General features: G+C 36.8%; 1 protein-coding gene across 1 annotated transcript in view; it reads left to right on the forward strand.

The window, feature by feature from the left end:
• The window catches only part of LOC123826934 (ephrin type-A receptor 6), a 912,013-nt gene that overhangs the window by 319,728 nt on the left and 571,456 nt on the right, over positions 1–20,829 (forward strand). The gene's annotated exons all lie outside the window — the stretch shown is intronic.

Consider the following 20,829-nt stretch of genomic DNA (forward strand, 5'->3'; position numbering starts at 1 on the left):
TCTTTTAAACAGTGCCTTTATTTTTGCATTTGTATCTCTTCGTTCTGTTACTACTATTACTTTCTTATTTCTGACTAATATTCTCTTTCTTGGAGATAACATCTATACACTAAGATCTCTTTGAATGTCTCTTGATTCCCCAGCTAAATATAATCTTCCTGTTCTCTGAAATCTCACAAGAGTTCACCTAAAGACTTACTTTAGGGATTTATAATGTGTATAATATTTTCACCATCAAATTACATGTATTTTTCTAAATTATCCCCCATAGTGTATCTTCTGCCGGATACACTTAATACTTTGAATTTACAAGGTATGTAATAAGCATTTCTTAAATTTAAGTCATTGATTATGGGTGTTCGGTGAGTTGCAGGTTGTATGATGATCATGGGGCAATGGGAATCATAACAAACAAATTTACAATATCTGGCTCTAAGGGGAAATGAAAAACGTCTGAGGCTGGTAATGATCAGAGTCGAGTCAGGATGTGTGGAGTGAAGTGAGAAAGACTAGAAGTGATTGTTATTGCCTGGGATCATTATGATCCTGCCAGTTAAGTTTTCTGCAGAAGGGAATGAAGCTTTCACTGGCTTCAATGAGCACAATTGTGTGGAACAAATTACCTAGAAAGTAGTAGTAAAGAGCTTCATATTGGAAGTTGAAATGATATCATCTTTTGATGATTAATGATTTCTCTAAAATTGTATTTTACATATTTAATAAAATTGCAAATTGTAGTGTCTGTACAGAGCAAATTTGCAGTGCAGTCTGACAAATACACATTTTGTTTCAATTTAAAAGACACGTACATGAGTAGATTTCTGCACACCTATGAAAATATGAGAAATTCTCTCTTCTATTTAGATTAAACCTGCCTTTTAAGGGACCTCTATGTTTCTTTAATATTGAATATTGGTGATAGCATTATTGTAGAAACTAATTACCTTCCCAAAGGAAGTTTTAAATTTAATGGAATAGGCCGTTAGTAATACCATCTGCTGTTATTATGTGTAAACATATAAGTGCTACTATGAAGGACACTAGATGTGTGCCTCTTAGTCCTGAATACTTACACACACTAAGTAATGTGTTACTTTATAAAATACCTTTAAAATTTAAAAAATGCCTGATGATTAGCAAAACATCTGTGCTCTCACCCTTTGCAATTATGGTAGAAAAGCTGAAAACATGAATTTTTTTCCTTTAACAAAGAGACAAAATTGTGGATATTGGTTTCTCTGAGTGGAAAAAAACCCTGCCTGTGATCTTATATATACTAAGAAGATCATTTATCATGTCAGATTGGAAAGTCAAATTAGAATAGAAATTAAGTGTTCTCTGATGATTAAAAAAGTCCATATTTGTTTAGATTTGGAAGATATTTTTAAATCAAATCATTTAAAAAGAATTTTTTGAAGAATATTGAATTGGAATGCAGTGCCAGGGCAGCGGTGCACAGTTGTTCAGGCTTCAGACTGCTTAAGTCCATGGGCCCCGTGTACCCTAGAATAGGCTCTGTAATTTTGCAGTAGTCAGTGGCCCCTAAATCAGAATGGACTATTATTAAAAAGTGATTTTTTCTTGCTCATGCTATGGGAACACTGTTCATCAGCTGCTTCTCTGCTGAAAGTCACCTTTATGCCAGGTCCTAGGCTGAAGATACAGTTTCTGAATGTTATGAATTTCTGGTAGTGATGAAAGCAAGGCAAGGAAGTATAGCAAAGCACATCCATCCTCCTAAAGCTTCTACTCATACATAAGAGGAACTTTTGCTTATATTTTGTTGGACAAAGTGATTCATATGACTGCAGTTCACCAAGACATGAATATATAATCTTTTCACAAGATAGAATTGGGGATTTTGGAGAACAGTAATACAATCTACCAGAAGCACCATTCATTTGAATGAATTATGAGACTTACATGTTTTCTATGTTACTCAGATTAACTTTTTATTTTTGGAGTGTTCCTACACAGTCTTAATTTTTTAAATGACTTTATTGTTGTTCAATTAGAGTTCTCTGCATTTTCTCCCCATCAACGCCCGCCCCCCCACACCAGCCAAACCCACCTACCTCCCTTGCTTCCTCCCACCCCCTTGGTTTTGTCCATGTGTCCTTTATAGTAGTTCCTGAAAACCCTTCTCCCCACTGTTCCCTCCTCCCTCCCGTCTGGCTATTGTTAGATTGTCCTTAATTTGAATGTCTCTGGTTATACTTTGTTTGCTTTTTTTCTTTTGTTGATTTTGTTCCAGTTAAAGAAGAGATCATACAGTATCTGTCCTTTACCACCTGTCTTATTTCACTTAGAATAATGCTCTCCAGTTCCACCCATGCTGTCCAAAAGGGTAGGAGATCCTTCTTTCTCTCTGCTGCATAGTATTCCATTGTGTAAATGTACCATGGTTTTTTGATCCACTCATTTACTGATGGGTACCTACGTTGCTTCCAGCACTTGCTTATTGTAAATTGTGCTGCTATGAACATTGGTGGGTATAGGTTCTTTTGCATTAGTGTTTAGGGCTCTTAGGGTATAATCCCAGCAGCAGAATTTCCAGGTCAAAAGGCAGTTCCATTTTTAGTTTTCTGAGGAAATTCCATACTGTTTCCACACTGGCTATACCAGTCTGCATTCCCACCAATAGTGCACTGCAGTTGCCTTTTCTCCACATCCTTTCCAACACTTTTTTACTGATTTGTTTATGTTGGTCATTCTGACTGGTGTGAGGTGGTATGTCATTGTGGTTTCAGTTTGCATCTCTCTAATGGCTAGCAATGCTGAGCATCTTTTCATATGCCTCTGGGCCCTCTGTATGTCCTCCTTGGAGAAGTGTCTGTTCCAGTCTTTTGCCCATTTCTTAATTGGGTTTTTTGTCTTCCTGGAGTGGATCATGTGAGTTCTTTATATATTTGGAAATCAAACCCTTGTCTGAGATATCATTGACAAATATGTTTTCCCATATAGTTGATTTTCTTTTCATTTTAATGCTGTTTTCTTTATCCATGCAGAAGCTTTTTAATTTGATGAGGTCCCATTTGCTTATTCTTTTCTTTATGTCCCTTGCTTTAGGATACATATCAGTGAAGATGTTGCTGTGTGGAATATCTGAGATTTTCCTGCCAATGTTTTCCTCTAGGACTTTTATGATGTCATGACTTATATTTAAGTTTTTTATCCACCTTGAATTTATTTTTCTGTATGGTTTAAGTTGGTGATCAAGTTTTATTTTTTGCATGTAGCTGTCCACCTCTCCCAACACCATTTGTTCAAGAGACTATTTTTACCCATTTTATGTTTCTGCCTCCTTTGTTGAATATTAATTGACCATAGATACTTGGTTTATTTATGAGCTCTGTTCTGTTCCACTGTTCTGTGTGTCTGTTCTTATGTTAGTACCAAGCTATTTTGATTACAGTGGACTTGTAATACAGTTTGATATCAGATATTGTGATCCCTCCTATTTTGCTCTTCTTTCTCAAAATGGCTGCAGCTATTTGGGGTCATTTATGATTCCATGTAAATTTCTGAAATGTTTGTTCTATATCTGTGAAATATACCATTGGTACTTTAATAGGTATTGCATTGAATCTATAAATTGCTTTGGGTAGTATGGACATTTTGATGATGCCAATTCTTCCAATGCATGGGCATGGTACACACGTCCATTTGTTTGTGTCTTTCTTAATTTCTTTCTTCAGTGTTGTATAGTTTTCTGAGTACAGGTCTTTTACCTCCTTGGTTAGGTTTATTCCTAGGTACTTTATTTTTCTTGTTGCTATATCAAATGGGATTTTTTTTCCTGATTTCTATTTCTGATATTTCAATGCTGGTATACAAAAATGCCTTTGATTTCTGAATATTGACTTTGTATCCCACTGTTTTGCCAAATTCTTTCTATTAGGTTGAGTAGTTTTTTGGTGGAATCTATAGGATTTTTTATGTAACTATCATGTCATCTCCAAACAATGACAGTTTTACTTCCTCCTTTCCGATTTGGGTGCCTTTTATTTTTTTTTCTTGTCTGATTGCTGTGGCAACGACTTCCAGTACTATGTTGAATACGAGTGGTGAAAGTGGGCATCCTTGTCTTCTTCCTGATCTTAGTGGGAAAGCTCTAAGTTTTTGCCCATTGAGTATGATGTTGGGTGTAGGTCTCTCATGTATGGCCTTTATTATATTGAGGAGTTCTCCCTCTATTCCCACTTTCCTGAGTGTTTTAATCATAAATGGATGCTGTACCTTATCAAATGCTTTTTCCCCATCTATTGATATGGTCATGTGATTTTTGTCTTTGCTTTTGTCTATGTGATGTATTACATTTACTGACTTGTGAATATTGAACCATCCTTGCATCCCTGGAATGAATCCCACTTGGTCATGGTGTATGATCTTTTTAATGTATTGTTGGATGCGGTTTGCCAATATTTTCTTGAGGATTTTAGCATCTATGTTCATCAATGATATTGGCCTGAGGTTTTCTTTCTTTGTTGTGTCTTTATCTGGTTTTGGGATTAAGATGATGCTGGCTTCATAAAAAAAGTTGGGGAGTCTTCCATCATTTTGGATTTTTTGGAATAGTCTGTGAAGAATAGGGGTTAGCTCTTCCTTAACTGCTTTGTAAATTCTCCTGTGAAACCATCTGGTCCCGGGCTTTTGTTTGTTGGAAGTTTTTTGATTACTGTATCACTTTCATCAGCTGTTATTAGTCTGTTCAGGCTTTCTTCTTCCTTTTCATTGACTTTTGGAGGATTATATTTTTCTAGAAATTTGTCCATTTCACCTAAGTTTTCAAATTTCTTGGCATGTAGTTCTTTGTAGTAATTTCTTATAATCCTTTGATTTCTATGGTATCAGTTGTAATTTCTCCTCTTTGAAACCTGATTGTGTTTATTTGGGTCCCTTCTTTTTTTTTTCTTGATGAGCCTCCTTAAAGGCTCGTTGATTTTGTTTATCTTTTCAAAGAACCAGCTCCTGGATTTCTTGATCCTTAGAGTTGTGCTTTTAGTCTCTGTGTCATCTAATTCTTCTCTGATCTTGGTTATTTCCTTCCTTCTGCTTGCTCTGGGCTGTCTTTGTTGTTGTTCCTCCAGTTCTTGTAGGCATTGGGTTAGGTTGTTTATTTGAAATGTTTCTATATTTTTAAAGTAGGCCTGTATTGCTATGAACTTCTCTCTCAGGACTGCCTTCGCTGTGTCCAATAAGTTTTGGGTTATTGTGAGTTCATTTTAATTTGTCTCCAGAAACTTTTTGATTTCTTCTCTAATCTCATTCTTGACCCATTCATTACTTAATAGCATGGTATTCAATATCCATGAGTTGGAGTGTTTGGGGTTTTTTTCCTTGAGTTTGGTTTCTAGTTTCAGTCCCTTGTGGTCAGAGAAAATGCTTGATATAATTTCAATTTTCTTGAATTTGTTGTGGCTTGTTTTGTGTCCCATCATGTGGTCTATCTTTGAAAATGTTCCATGTGCATTTGAAAAGAATATGTAGTTTGCCTCTTTGGGATGAAAGGCCCTATATATATCAGTTAAGTTCATTTCATCTAGGGCATTGTTCAATGCCACAATATCTTTGTTGATATTTTGTTTGGAAGATCTGTCCACTTTTGAAAGTGAGGTGTTAAAATCCCCTAATATAATTGTGTTGCTGTCAATATCTTTCCTGAAGTCCTCTAAGATTTTCTTTATGTATTTGGGTGCTCCTATGGTGGGTGCATGTAGATTTACAATATTTATGTCTTCTTGATGGATTTTTCCCTTGAGTATTATGAAGTGACCTTCTGGGTCTCTTTTTATGGCTCTTTTTTTAAAGTCTATTTTGTCTGATATGAATATTGCTACCCCAGCTTTTTTTTTCCTGTCCATTTACTTGGAATATTTGTTTCCAGCCCTTCACTTTCAGTCTTTGTAGGTCTTTTGTTCTGAGGTGGGTCTTTTGTAGGCAACATATGTGTGGGTCACGTTTTCTTATCCATTCAGCTATTCTGTGTCTTTTGATTGGGACATTTAATCCATTTACATTTAAGGTTATTATTGAATGGTATTTATTCATTGCCATTTTTTCATAATTGTGTTCCTCTCTCTTTCACTGTTTTGCTTCCTGTTCTTAAAGCAACCCCTTTAGCATCTCTTGCACAGCTGGTTTGGAGGAGGTATATTTTTGAGGCTTCTTTTGTCCAGGAAGCACCTTATTTGGCCTTCCATTTTAATTGAGAGCCTTGCTGGATAAAGTAGTCTTGGTTGCAGGCCTCTGATTCTCATTACTTGGAATATTTCTTGGCATTCCCTTCTGGCTTGGAGTGTTTTCATTGAGAAGTCAGCTGCTAGTCTTATTGGGGCTCCCTTATTGGGGTTTCCTTTTTTTCCCTTGCTGCCTTTAAAATTCTCTCTTTATCTTGGAATTTTGACATTTTAATTATGATGTGTCTTGAAGTGGGACTCTTTGGGTTCCTCTTGATTGGGACCCTCTGTGTTTCTTGGATTTGTGTGAATTTGTCTCTCATCAAATTAGGGAAGTTTTCCATCATTATTCTTTCAGACAGATTTTCTATCTGTTGCTCTTCTTCTCCTTCCGGTATCCCTATTATATGGTTATTATTCCATTTCATGTTGTCTTGCATTCCCCTTAACCCCTTTCATTCTTTCTGTACCTCTTTTCATTTTCTTGCTCATTTTGGGTGTGTTTTTCTACCTTGTCCTCCAGCTTGTTGATCTGATGCTCTGCTTCATCAATCCTGCTTTGATTCCTTCTACTGTGTCCTCAGTTCAGAAATTGTGTTCTTCATTTCCTGTTGGCCCTTGTTTTTAGTTTCTATTTCCTTTTTCATGTTGATATAGTTTGCAGTGAGTTCATTGTAGTTTCCCTGTAATTTTTGGTAATTCTCTGTGAGCTCATTGAGCTTCCTGATAATCATTGCTTTGAATTCAGTATCTGATAGTTGACTTGCCTCTATTTCATTTAGCATTCTTTCTGAGGCTTCCTCCCTCCCTTTCATTTGGGGATTGTTTCTTTGTCTCCCCATTGTTTGTGAGACTCTTCTTGTTGGCCTTTACTTTTTAAATTGATCTGTTCTGACTTCCTGGGTTTATGATGTGAACTTCTATGGTAGAAGATCTGTGAGATTTGGTGGTGCAGTCTCCTTGATCTCGTGAGCTCACCGGTCTTGGGCTGTCATTTATGTTGGCTTTCTGTATGTCTTTGGGTTTTGATTGTTGTTGGGTCTTTTTTTTGGTGCGCCCTTCCCTCCAGCTTGTTAACTAAGGGTTACTCCATATACCATGTCTTGTATTTTGTTGTGCAGGTGGGGGCAAGTTGTATTGAAGCTGGTTCTTCTGTGTGTACAAGGTTTTGAGGATTCTCTTTTGCTCTTGTCAGCTGTTTGTTCTAAGTAACTTCTCCACTATTTAGTTGTATTTCCGGATAGGTCCTGGGTTGAGTTAGTGTGCCTTTCACTCCCTCCTTCATCTTCTTCTGTTGTTATCTGTTGGCAGTTCCTTTATTGGTGGGTTTCCTCTTCCAGCATGTATCCTGGTGTTCCCAGCTTCCACCTACTCTTTTTTGAGATCAGTTGTAGGGGAAAGAAAAAGTGGTTTAAGACAGCGGGAGTGTATTCTATGATATTTAAAGTACCAATCCATAGAAAAGAGATAAAAGATCCTTTGGATATGTATAGTGTTAACTGTGATATTCCACCCAACTAGCCATTTTTTAGAAAGGGTAGAAAGAAGATAAGCTTCTTGCTGGGGGGAGAATTGTGAATTGGATCTAGAAAGTAGTGAGCTTGTGGGAGGTCAAATTATGAAGTAACATGAGAGTGAAGGATAGAAAATATGTGTAGTGTGTGAGAGAATAGAGTTTACCTCAACAGTAATAAAGTTCAGGGAACCCTGAAGTGGGCTTGATCTGGGAGGGGTGTTGTAATGTATTTACAATTGTATGCAACAGCAATTACTTACAATAACAATGGAGCAACAATCATATGACAGAATCTATGTGATATGGGTAACAAGAATAGGAAGTATAAGACCTTGAGTAGTGTGCTAATGGAACACAAATGAAGTGAAAGAATGGTAAATTAAAAATACACTATGAAGGAGAGAACAAGGGAAGCCAGTCAAATGATGCAATTTAACAAGCCAAATGAAGAAGATTAAACAGAAAGAAGAGAAATACAAAAATAATAATAAAATAAAAGATGTAAGAATAATGAAAAATAATACAAATATACAATAACTTGCAGGTTCTCCATAATAGTAAAGTGAAATTTGTCTCACTGTGTCAGCTGTTGGGGTGACCCCTCTTTGGATTCAACTCTGGTCTTTTCACAGTTCCAGGTTTTATTGTCTCACTTGTGGGAATTTAAAAAACAAAGAAGTAGAAGAAGTAAGGAAGAAGAGATATAAAGGAAAAGAAAAGAAGAAAGAATAAAAAAGAAGGAAGGAAAGAAAGGAAGAAGGAGTTAAAAGAAAAAAATTACTTAAAAAAAAAAAGCTTCCTGCTGACTTCAAGCCTGCCAAACCACTTCTGCTGGCCTTCCTGGCTGCAGCAGGCTGAGGGGGAATTGGTTTCACTTTTCTCCCTTCCTGAGCCACACTCATCCAGCCTCCAGCTCAGTTCCTCAGTTCGCTGCCAGGCCCCCAGTGCCTTTTTGCACCCAGCCTAGGCCTTCAGTCCACCAGTGCACTGTCCTTGAGATGCACCAATTAGGAGCAATCCACATACCACCTTCTCGCTCTTTGCTGTCCTGGATGCTAGGGACTTTCAGAGCCCCTTCAACCTAGTTCAGCACCCCCACTGTGTTAAGTCTTTTTAAGGATTGCTGACTCCCTGAGCCCTGCAGTTCTCTGCTGGGGCATTTCTGCCTTCCTCTTAGAGAGCAAGTCAGCCCTGCAGGACAAGGGTACCCCTGTGGCTGCCACTGTGGATGCTGGTGTGTGCCGCCTCTGCTGTTTCTCTGGGGTCGCAGGGGATGGGTTGGGTTGGATGAGAGGTTCTTCTGCATGCCAGGGTCAGGCACACTCCATCTGGAGCTTGTAGGTGTGGCAGGACAGGCAGCCACTAGTTTTGCAGGGTCAGGTGCGCTCCCTCCCCATGCTGTGGGCATGAGCACTTGGCCTCCGCTTCTAGGGCAGGACAGGCAGCCATCAGTCCAGCAGGGTTGGGTTCGCACTCTCCCCAGGGCTTGGGCATGGGCACAGAGCCCTCCAAGGTACCACAGCAACGCCATGCGGCAGGGTTAGGGGACCAGGAGGCCAGGGGCTGCTGCAGGAGAATTCCCCAAAAAGCCACTGAGTGTCTCTTTTTTTACTTTTTCTTTTTGAAAAATTCCTTTTGCTCAAGGCAGCTGCTTCATACAAGGGCCTGGCTTCTCACACAGCCCACCTCTCCAACCAGACCGGGGACTATCTGGGTCAGGGTCCATCACAGCCCAACTCTCCCCAGCCTGCGCCTACAGTCTCAGAGGGTGCACACAGCCCCTGTATGTTTGCCACTTCGTCCTTATCCCCCGCGCCACCCGCTATGGCTTCATGCAACCAGGTCTCTCCAGGTGCTGCTCAAACCTTGCTTGCAAGGGAAGGGAGCTGTTGACCCAGCTCTCTCCCAAGAACCCTGTGGCAAACCCGGTGGATGCCGGACCTGGGGTTGTAGCCACCCTCATCCTCATGCTGGACCCAGGGACCTTATTTTCCTGAAGCAATCTCCTTACCGTCTGGTTTTTCAATGTCCTCTACAATTTTTCATCTCCAATCTTCATATATGCTGGGATACTGTTGGCCATTCGCTCTGTTCCTCAGAAGACTGGCTGGGTGTTTCACCTGTGTGCAGGGAGAAGTGGACCCTTCTCCCACGTATCTCACCGTCATCTTCCTCCCACTGCTAATTTTTTTTAAAAACCCACTCTATGTTGAAGTATGTATATTCAGATATTTTAAATTTTATTTTAAAAAGTCCCTATCCAAATTAACTAGAGAATTGACTTAGATAGGTCATTAATTTTGAAGGTCAGTCCTGGCTGGCATAGCTCAGTGGATTGAGCGCGGGCTGGGAACCAAAGGGTCCCAGGTTCGATTCCCAGCCAGGGTACATTCCTGGGTTGCAGGCCATAAACCCAAGCAACCGCACATTGATGTTTCTCTCTCTCTCTCTCTCTCTCTCTCTCTCTCTCTCTCCTTCCCTTCCCTCTCCAAAAATAAATAAATAAAATATTTTTTAAAAATTTTGAAGGTCAAAACTCTCAATATTAATAATAAAACTACCTAGCTGATAACTATCTGTGATTTAAATTATAAGGTGTCATAAATTATTACTTTTGTTATCTTTTATGTTATCAGACTTTAAAGAATGGCATTCATTGAGATGTTCTTTCATAAAGAAACTTTAATTTATTCATCATATTAGTAGATAATCTGTTTAAAATCATCAGTATTATTTATTAATAATTAATTCTAATGGAAAATAAGTTTTGAAATCTATCATAAATTGAGGTCAAAGCTAGCTCAGAACTTTCATTATTAATTCTACATCATCAATTTTAGTGTTATGAATCTTTAAATACTTATTTTATTACTACACAAATTAAGATTTTAGAGTTTATCTCTCCTTGATTTCAGAAATAGCAATATTTAAATAATAGTTGTAGATTATAAAATAATTTCATTTTGGATACATTTAGTCATGAAATTTTTTTTTAGATTTCATTTTAAAGTATTACATATAAAGTCTATTAATGCCATCTTTTTCACGGGATGACATACAGTCTTAAAATAATTAATTCTTTTTATATTGTTGCTATCAGGATTGGAAATATCAATTGGTATGAAGTCACTGTAAAATAATTATCATATTCTTTTTACTGTGACTCAAAATGTTGTATTTGGAAATTCTGACATCCACCTTATCATTGTCATGAAAGAATTAAACTCTGCTGTTCTTTATTCTAAAGCTTTCTTTCTTTCTAGTATTCATGGAATGGCATCTTACATTGGTGTTAGCTTACTATACACAGCAACATTTATGTACCAAATTGACTCTGTCTTACATTCTCCAAAGACATCCAACACAGTCAGGCTTTCCTCAACCACTTGAACAGATTGTTGTTTCTTCATTTTAGCTCAGAATGGCATTGTTTGCTGGTGTTTAGTGGCCAGGGTGGAGTGCCCATCTTCAAGAGCTCTGGTCATTTGCAGTGTGGAATTGCATTTACTTAGGCTGGCTATGTAAGAGACATGTGGTAGATTAGGTCCAGTAAGACACATGACTACAATAGCAGATTATTTTCTATTTCACGTTCAATCTAGAATACGTATTCATTAAGTGCCATGGCTAATAAAACTACCTTCAGTATTTAAATAATATGCCTTTAACTCTCCCTATTCTCTCCCTCTACCCTCTTTCTCTCTCTATCTAGTTTAAATATCATTGGTATCTTATATGCATAATACTATTTCACTGTACACTTCTTTAGATGCTTATTATAGCCTCTCTTTGACAGACTTATTCTCATCTTTCCCTTTCATTTGCTGGGGCATGGAATCACTGTCAAGTTAATGTAAGTGCACAGATAAAAAGTCAGACACTAGTGCTTCTTAAACTGCAGCCACATATATATTATACTCTTCTTCCTTCTTTCCATCATTTAACCTCAACTTAGGCCTTTAATTCAAGTAAATGAATTCACTTTCCCATACTAAAAACAAAGTTTGTAGAGATTTTAACTCAATATGTATTTAACCAAAATAGATTTTATATACAATGCAGAATGTAGACATAAATAAGGAGGCTGTAAAAAAGCCAAAGTAGAAGAAAAATGCAGGTGTTAGGTGCACTTGTAGACTACCCCCAGAAACTTGCAGAATAAGTCAGAAAGTTCTTTATGTGATGGAGTTGGGAAGGGGAACAGTTTTATAGTTATAGTGAATGAGCAAATGAAAATTGTTACCATTAATGCTACTTCATTTGTACTCACAATTGAATCAAAAAATCCATATGATATAGAATGAGAGTATCCCCTTATGAAACTTCTTCTAAAACCTCAGGTATAATCTGCATGAATGAGCCCTTATTGTAGCTATAATCATGGATAAAGCTGCTAACATAAAGGCTTGTGCTGAAAGAGCATAAGAGAGATGGGACCAGGTCAAAGAGAAAGTAAGAGAAAGAAATTCCAAGGAATGACACATACGCATTCTAACATATTGCTGATTGGAGGGCCTGAGAGTCTGCTGCTTGTTTTATTCTTGAGAATAATGGAATTATCAGGGAAAAAACACTATTAGTTGTATAAACTAATCAGGAGAGAATTTTGTCTTAGCTACAGAAAAAGATACTAGAAAATAGCAGGTTAGTATTAGCTGCAGTTTTATGAGAGATGGAAGACAATTGATTTCACATGTAATGGAGACCAAACATGTTAAATCCGTGCTTCTGAATGAATGAATGTTAAAAAACTAAGTACATAGTGTAAATGTACCACAGTTTTTGGATCCACTCTTTGCTGAGGTTGCTTCCAGCACATGACTATTGTAAATTGTGCTGCTATGAACATTTGGGGGGCATAATGGGGTGAAAATGGAGACAACTGTACTTGAACAGCAATAAAAATTAATTAAGTATAGGCATTTATTTCAAAGGTTTACAAATCTCCCATCTAATAAATGAAAGGTGAAACAAGTAGCTGAAGTTTAAATTTTTGCCAGTCATGGAACAAATATGTGGAAGATTAATATGTAGGAGAGTGATTCCAGTGAGAAAAATTTGGGAGAGAAAAGGGTGGCCAGGAATCCATCTTATAACCATAAGTAAGAGCTAATAAAGATAGGAACAATAACAATGGAGTGAAAGATATTACAAAATATACTACAAAGATAGAGCTAATGGGTCTTAGAACTGGTTTGACATGGTGTCTGAGTGAATTTGCAGCCATAGCTAATTCCAAGAACCAAGCATTAGTAGCTGTGAGAATTGTCATTCTGTCACCAGGACTACAGGAGAGGAATATATATAGCTAGACAGGCATGTATGTAATTGGTGAGGAAAGGGAAAAATTATCACTTCAGTTCAGGACATAATGAGTTTAAATACCCATCAGGTAAGAAAGTCAGAAGACGATTTGTAATAAGGTTGCTGCATAATCTGTGAGAGACTGAAACTATGGAAACCCCAAAGAAGTGACTCTGGATAAGAGACAGCATGGATGGATCTGGAGAGCATTATGCTAAGTGAAATAAGTCAGGAGGTGAAAGGCAAATACCCTATGATCTCACTTATAAGTGGAACCTAATCAATAAAACAAAAACACAAGCAAAATATAACCAGAGATATTGAAATAAAGAAGAAACTGACAGTAACTAGAGTGGATAACAAGAGAAGAAGAGGAAGGGTCATCAAGGAACATGTATAAAGGACACATGGACAGAGCCAAAGATGGGTAGGATTGAGGGTGGGAAGTGGAGGTAGGTGGGGAAGGGTGGAGTGGAGGGGAGTCAATGGACACAACTGTACCCGAACAACAATTAAAAAAGAAAAGGTATAGGGACAAGAAGAAACCTTGGGGAACTATAGATTAAAATAAAGGAGTGGTTACAGAAGAAGAAGTCTGTACTGTCATATAAGTCAAAGCAGAAATATTAAAAAGGAAGTACTTTCAACATTGCTCAAATCAACATTGAAGTGGAGAATTGAGAAAGGCATTGGTAACTTCTTTATAGAAACCTTTAAGTATGTGAAATGGTAGGCCTAGAGTCCAGGTTGCAGTGGTCTAGGAGATGGTAGGTACCTGCATGAACGTGGCGTGTATAGACTGCTCTTTTTAAAGTTTTCTGAAAGACAATGGTTTGACAGAGCAGTGAGCTCAGTGGAATATAAGGTTTAAGAAATGTGAAATATGCAAGAGCAGGAACTATATCTTAGCTGTTTTATGTCTTCTGGGGAGCTTTGCAAAGCTTTTGGAACAGAGAAGTCTCTTAACAAATATTGTTCAATTAATGAATAAATGAGTAAGACAACCAGCTACATACTTACTTTCCTGTCCAGAATCCTGAAACCCTCATCCTTGCAACTATTTCAGGAATAGATAGCACTGTGATTCTCACTCATTCTAAAATCCCTGAGTAGTCCTTATAATACAAGGAGGAAAGAACAATTGCTGAGACACAACTTGAAGCTAATAAAAATCAGTCATATTGTTAGACAGAATGCCAAATAGTTTTTTTATTGAACTGAATTAGATTCATTTTAAGTGCTGCTTCAGACTCATGAATATTTATCACTGTAGGTTTGTGTGTATCTGCTTTGATCATAACATTCCAAAAGTGTCATGTCTTAAAATAAAGAAATTGCTCCAAAACTTACAGATGCACTTACTGTTGTACTATCTGTCAATAGCTCAGCTGACTTCCTTTGAATAATAGCATCATCAATCTGCTGGCCTATTGCTCAAATGACCAGTTACATAGCACAACCAAACTATTGTAGTTTTAGGGAATCAAGAATATTTACATTTTTATTGAGAAAATAGCATGCTGTTCATGGCTTTGACCTTGAGTAACTGATGATCCTGAAAAGTGATTCATGGTCAGCAACAACAAAATCATTTCATAAGCTGACAGATTTCCATAGAATATGATTTAATATTGTCTAACTTGCTATATATTGTCATTTTATATTACTTCTCATGCCATATGCTCTATAAATATATTGAGAATGTTTCAAAATGTTTTAAAGAGGTTTTGTGTAGATCAAGAATTAAATTTTGGGAAGTTAAATAATCTTCTAGTGGTAATAAATGTAGACATAAAATGTCATAAACTGCTTTTGAAATGTATTAAAATTTAAATGTCAAAAGTGACATGCTAGCCCTGGCTGTACACCTGAAAGGTTGTGGAATCACCGGTCAGGGCATGTGTTGCAGGTTGGATCTCCACTTGGGGTGGGTACAGGTGGCAACTAATGGATGTTTCTCTCTCACATCAGTGTTTTTCTCTTTCTCTCTCTCTCCTTTCTCTCTCTCTCTCCCCTTCGCTTCCTCTCTCTAAAATCTATAAACATATCCTCAGCTGAGGATTTTAGAAATCCTCATGTTAGCATATTCAGGAAGAAACTGGAGTTTATATTCAGTGTTGTAAAATATTATTCTCTGATATTTAAACAAACATGAGCATATTAGTTTGGTAGGGCCACTATAACTAAGTATCATATACTGGGTGGTTTTAAAACAGAAATTTATTTAATCACAGTTCTGGAGGCCAGAAATCCCAGATCAAGGTGTTTGCAGATTTGGTTTCTTCTGAGACCTCTCTCCTTCTCTTACAGATGCCTGCCTCCTCGTGTGTCCTCACATGGCCTTTCCTCTGTAGGAATCTGTGGTGTCTTTCTGTATCCTAATCTCCTGTTATAAAGACATCAGTCAGATTGTATTGGAGCTCACCCTTAAGGCCTCATTTTAGCTTTATCATCTCTTAAAGTTCTTGTCTCCAAATAGTTACACTCTGAGGTGTTGGGGATTAGGGCTTCAATATTTGCATTTTGGAAGAACACAATTCAGTTCAAAACAATGAGGAAAAGTATTAATATAAATATTTGTTTATCAAAAAAATTTCCCACAATTCAGACAAATGTGGAAATGTTATAAAATACATATGTATCTAGTAAATCCATTGTGGATAGTAAACTAAGACATTATATTGTAATGAATTAAGGATTACTTTTAACCAGATTATTTGGAAGCTAGTCTCAAAATATGCCAGGATATCAGAGAGTGACTTTGAACTATCAATAGCAGACACACACTAGTTGACTCTTTCTAAAAAAGGCAAATAGGAAAGCTAGATTTTAGGCATGGACACCAAATCTATTCAAGCAATCCAAATCTTTCTCTCTTGAGTCACTTCTATTTGGATGGATTCACTGCATAGTGGCTATCCAGGAGCAAGCACAACTGGGTTAGTTAGAACCCATCTTCTTTGAATTGAAACTTGGAATGGGAATAAGACAGCCAAGGGCTATTGAAGGTTATTTGTGCTGGAGGCCATACATCAGAAAGAAGGTTCACAAATGTCTGCTATAAAGGTCCCCAAGGAGGTGCCCTGGCCCCCCACCCTTTTGATCACCCTGTCCAATTGATCATTCAAACTATTACACCCTACATTTATTTATTTCATTTTGCTACACTGGCTTATATTTCTACAACCAAATAACATTAATATACCTTCCTCATATGTTCTCATTGAATAATAGTTTAAAATTTTCCTGAGACAAATAATTGTTTCTCAAATTTCCTCCGAATATTGACTTTTCCCCCCAGAATCATCATTATAATTTCATATTATAAACTTGCCTATATAAAGGGAAACAGTATTGAAAATAAATTTAAGAAATACACAGAATTATCAATTTTATATTAATTTTAATAAATTCACTAGCAATTGGCTGTTTAGAATCTATACATTTTTATTGTTCACATGTCATATTTCCTCTACTGTTATGGAATATTAATGTATTTGAGTTAAATGTATCTTAGTCTTGTCAGAAATGTCAATGAATCAATCTAGTATCACCCAGCCTTATTGATTTTGTACAAAAGAAAGTATATCTAGGAAGTCTATTCTAGAAGAAAATACCTTTAAGAGAGTTGACATTCTTTTCATTGGTATTTCAAAATTATATGGTTTTCCATATAGTTTTATGTATAAAAAATACTGTGGATCAAATTTAGTATGTTTTAAATAAGGAAGCTTGAATAATGTGAATGATAAACATAAGGTCACAACCTTTGTTTTGCTGAAACATGGGTGGCTGCTGAGACCCTATAGCCACAGGTAATCAAGATAAATATTTACATTAAAAAGGTTCAAGAATGGCTAATTTCCCCTTTACTTTCCTGTGAAGGAAGAACTCATATATGTTGAATCTGTTTTATTTTTTTCTTCACTCAGGTTTTACATTGTTTTCAACATTATTTGAAATTGTTTATCTTATTTTTTAGGCTCAACTGAAAGTGATAGTATTCATCTCTTTTAATTGTCTTAATTTCACTTAATAACATTTTGCAGTTGAAACTTATAAAGGGTTTTCACACATATCTCTCTAATTTTTACATGTGACCTGAGTAGCATGTTATCCTCATTTTCAGAAGAGAAGGTATAATAGAGTAGAATTCATGTATTTTTTTAAATATCATTGTACTTCTTTGACTAAGGTTTAAGTAAAAATCAAATAAAATTCCATAACCTTAGAAAAATATACAGCAAGCAATCAAATAAACTTAAAATAATAATACATATCTTTAAATTAAGAATTATTAAGTAATGTAAAAATGTTAATACTCAGAGAGTAACTGGCAAGAAAACCAGTTCTTGCCAATTTCATTCTTATAAAACCATTGGAATCAATAATATCTTTCTGCTAGCAATTCAGCAATATATTGAAACAGTGTTCAGTGATTTCTGTACTCAATAATCCCATTAGAAATTTATCCTAAGAAAATAATTCTGAATGAGCACTAGGTATTTTCCAACAAAATTATCTTATTAAAACTATAAGAAAAGAGAAATCACTTAAAGTGTAATAAAAGGAGATAGCTAATTAAATTACTGTACATCATATACAAATTAAAATACTATACAACTATTTCAATGATTATGTAAAAATCCACCTAACACAGAAAGATATTCATGTTTTATTAAATGAAAATAATGGTTTGTAATAGAGTATGTGTGTTTGTGTGTGTGTGTACATACACACATAAAATTACTGTATATACATAGAACATGTTTCAAGGATATACATTATAATATTAGCAAAAAAATTTGCTTCAGCCTGACTGAGGACAATTTTTTGCTTATCTATACTCCACAATTTCTGCAGTGAACACGGAATGTTATTATAATTACAAAGTTTATATTGATTTTTCATTTATGTATAAATGTAGATATTTTTGTTCATTACTTTTATTTGAATGCTGTGAAAAGTGATGAGTTAATAACTACAGAATATTTTTGAATACCTAAAACTGGAATAAAAGTTTTAACATAAGTAATTAGTGTGATTTGTCTGGACAAGATGGAGACATAGGTAGATATACTTTGCCTCCTTGTACAACCAAAAGGTCACCAACAGATTTAAAAACATAAGACAACCAGAACTGCCAGAAAATCAAACTGTATGGAAATCTGACAACAAAGGAGTTAAAAAAGAAACATTCATCCATACTGGTAGGAAGGGCAGAGAGGGGCATCCAGGGTGGAGGGTACCTGACAAGGTGACGGCTGGAAGATAGGCAGATAAGGTGACTGGCGGACCAGGAGGTCCCACATTTGTATACAGATAAACTGGGAGGAACAACTGGGGAGGCAGACAGACCTCACAACCAAGGTTTCCAGCACAGGGAAATAAAACCTCAAAACCACTGACTATAAAAACCTGTGGGGGTTGCAGCAGTGGGAGAAACTCCCAGCCTCAGAGGAGAGTTTGTTGGAGAGACCCACAGTATCCTACAAACCCACCTACTGGGGAATCAGAACCAGAAGGGCCCAATTTGCTTGTGGGTAACAGGGGAAGTGACTGAAAGCCAGACAAGAGCTGAGCAAGTAGCATTGTTCCCTCTTGGATCCCTCCTCCACATACAGTGCCACAACACAGCAATGTGGGTTGCCCTATCCTGGCAAATACCTAAGGTTCTGCCTCTTACTGCATTACAGGTGCATGGAAACAAAAAAGAAAAAAATATGGCCCAAATGAAAGAATATATCAAAGCTCCAAAAATAGAACTAAGCAATGAAGAGATAGCCAACCTATCAGACACAGAGTCCAAAACACTGGTGATCAGGATGGTTGAGTATGGTTGCAAAACAGAAGAAGAAGTGAAGGATATGCAAAGTGAAATAAAGGAAAATGTCCAGGGAACCAACACTGAAGGGAAGGAAACCAGGACTCGAATCAATGATTTGGACCAAAAGGAAGAAATAAACATTCAACCAGAACAGAATGAAGATACAAGAATTCAAAAATAATGAGAAAAGGCTTAGGAACCTTGTGGAAGGCCTCTCTGCATGGCATGGGCCCAGCTCCCAATGGGAGATGCACAGGACCCACCCCCACAGATAGGTTTTCCAGTGGGTAATCAGGCCTGCAATGTACCTAGGCCTCTGTAAGTCTTACTTTTAGCTAAAACTCCCTCACCCTGAATTGAGGACATTTATTGCAAAGCAACTTCCTAAAACCCATGCTAAACCTTCCAAGGATGAGTGTAACCTGTCCAACTACTTTTGTCTTTTCATTTGCAAATATCCCTCTTCTGTGATGTGATTAGCAGCATTGGTTCCTTTGTTTTCTGTAAAAGGTAACTACCTAAAGCGAGCCTGTGCATAGTTAATGAGGACCTTCTTGTAATGTGCCCAGTAAGACAATAAAAGCTCATTGGAGTGAGGGCCAAGGCTGTTACTCCCCTTGAGAGAAAAGCCATGCTGTCCCTTTTCCTTCAAAGGGCTCAGTAGTCCATGTGAACTTGTCTCATATTTCATCCATAATGACACGGACCCCATGAGCTGGGGTCCACATCAGAACCTCCAGGACAACTTTAAATGTTCCAGTATCCAAACCATGTGGGTGCCAGAAAGAGAAGAGGAAGAGAAAGAAACTGAAAACTTATTTGAAAACATAATGAGGGAGAACTTCCCCAATCTGGCCAAGGAAATAGACTTTCAGGAAGTCCAAGAAGCTCAGACAATCCCAAAGAAGTTGGATCCAAGGAAGCACACACTAAGGCACATCATAATTACATTACCCAAAATTAAAGAGAAGGATAGAATCTTAAAAGCAGCAAGAGAAAAGGAGACAGTTATCTACAAAAGAGTTCTCATAAGACTATCAGCTGATTTCTCAAAAGAAACCTTGCAGTCAAGAAGGGACTGGCAAGAAGTAATCAAAGTTATGAAAGCAAAGACCTACATCCAAGATGACTCCATCCAGAAAAGCTGTCCTTTAGAATGGGAGGGCAGATAAAGTGCTTCTCAGATAAGGTCAAGTTAAAGGAGTTCATCATCACCAAGCCCTTATTATATGAAATGTTAAAGGAATTTGTCTAAGAAAAAGAAGATTATCAAAACTATGAATAGTAAAATAACTATAAACTCACAACTATCAACAACTGAACCTAAAAACAAAAACAAACTAAGCAAACAACTAGAACAGGAGCAGAATCACAGAAATGAAGGTAAATGGAGGGTTATCAGTTGGGTGAGGAGAATGGGAGAAAAGGTGCAGGAAATAAGAGGCATAAATTGTAGGTACAAAATAGACAGGGAGAAGTTAAGAATAGTCTGGGAAATGGAGAAGCCAAAGAACTTGCGTGTAGGACCCATGGACATGAAGTAAGGTGGGGGAATTTGGTGGGTTGAGGTGCAGAATGGAGAGAGATAAAGAGGAGGAAAAATATGGGACAACTGTAATAGCATAATCAATAAAATATATTTTTTAAAAATAATTAGTATGTTTTTTCATGAGGTTTTATGGTTGTTTTGAGGATAAGTACAGAGACATTTCAATTTGTACACAATTCTTAACATATGTACCAAATATGTAGTCATATAGTTGTGATTCTTAAGTTATTCCAATGACTTTCCACCTTAAAATTTGGAGAATAATTTTCTTAATAAAGTGTCAAATACCAATATCTGCAAATGTCAATACACTATTACATCAAAGCCCAACTAATTCACAATTTAATATCATATATACTACATAATTGAATTTTCAATCTTTCGCAGCACATTAACAAAGTTACTAGGAAAACTGGACTACCACAACAGAGCTGTTACAGAATGCCAGAATTCT

The sequence above is a fragment of the Phyllostomus hastatus genome, unplaced genomic scaffold (assembly GCF_019186645.2).
Source record: "Phyllostomus hastatus isolate PE091 unplaced genomic scaffold, TTU_PhHast_1.1 phas_contig_86, whole genome shotgun sequence".
NCBI classification, from domain to species: domain Eukaryota; kingdom Metazoa; phylum Chordata; class Mammalia; order Chiroptera; family Phyllostomidae; genus Phyllostomus; species Phyllostomus hastatus.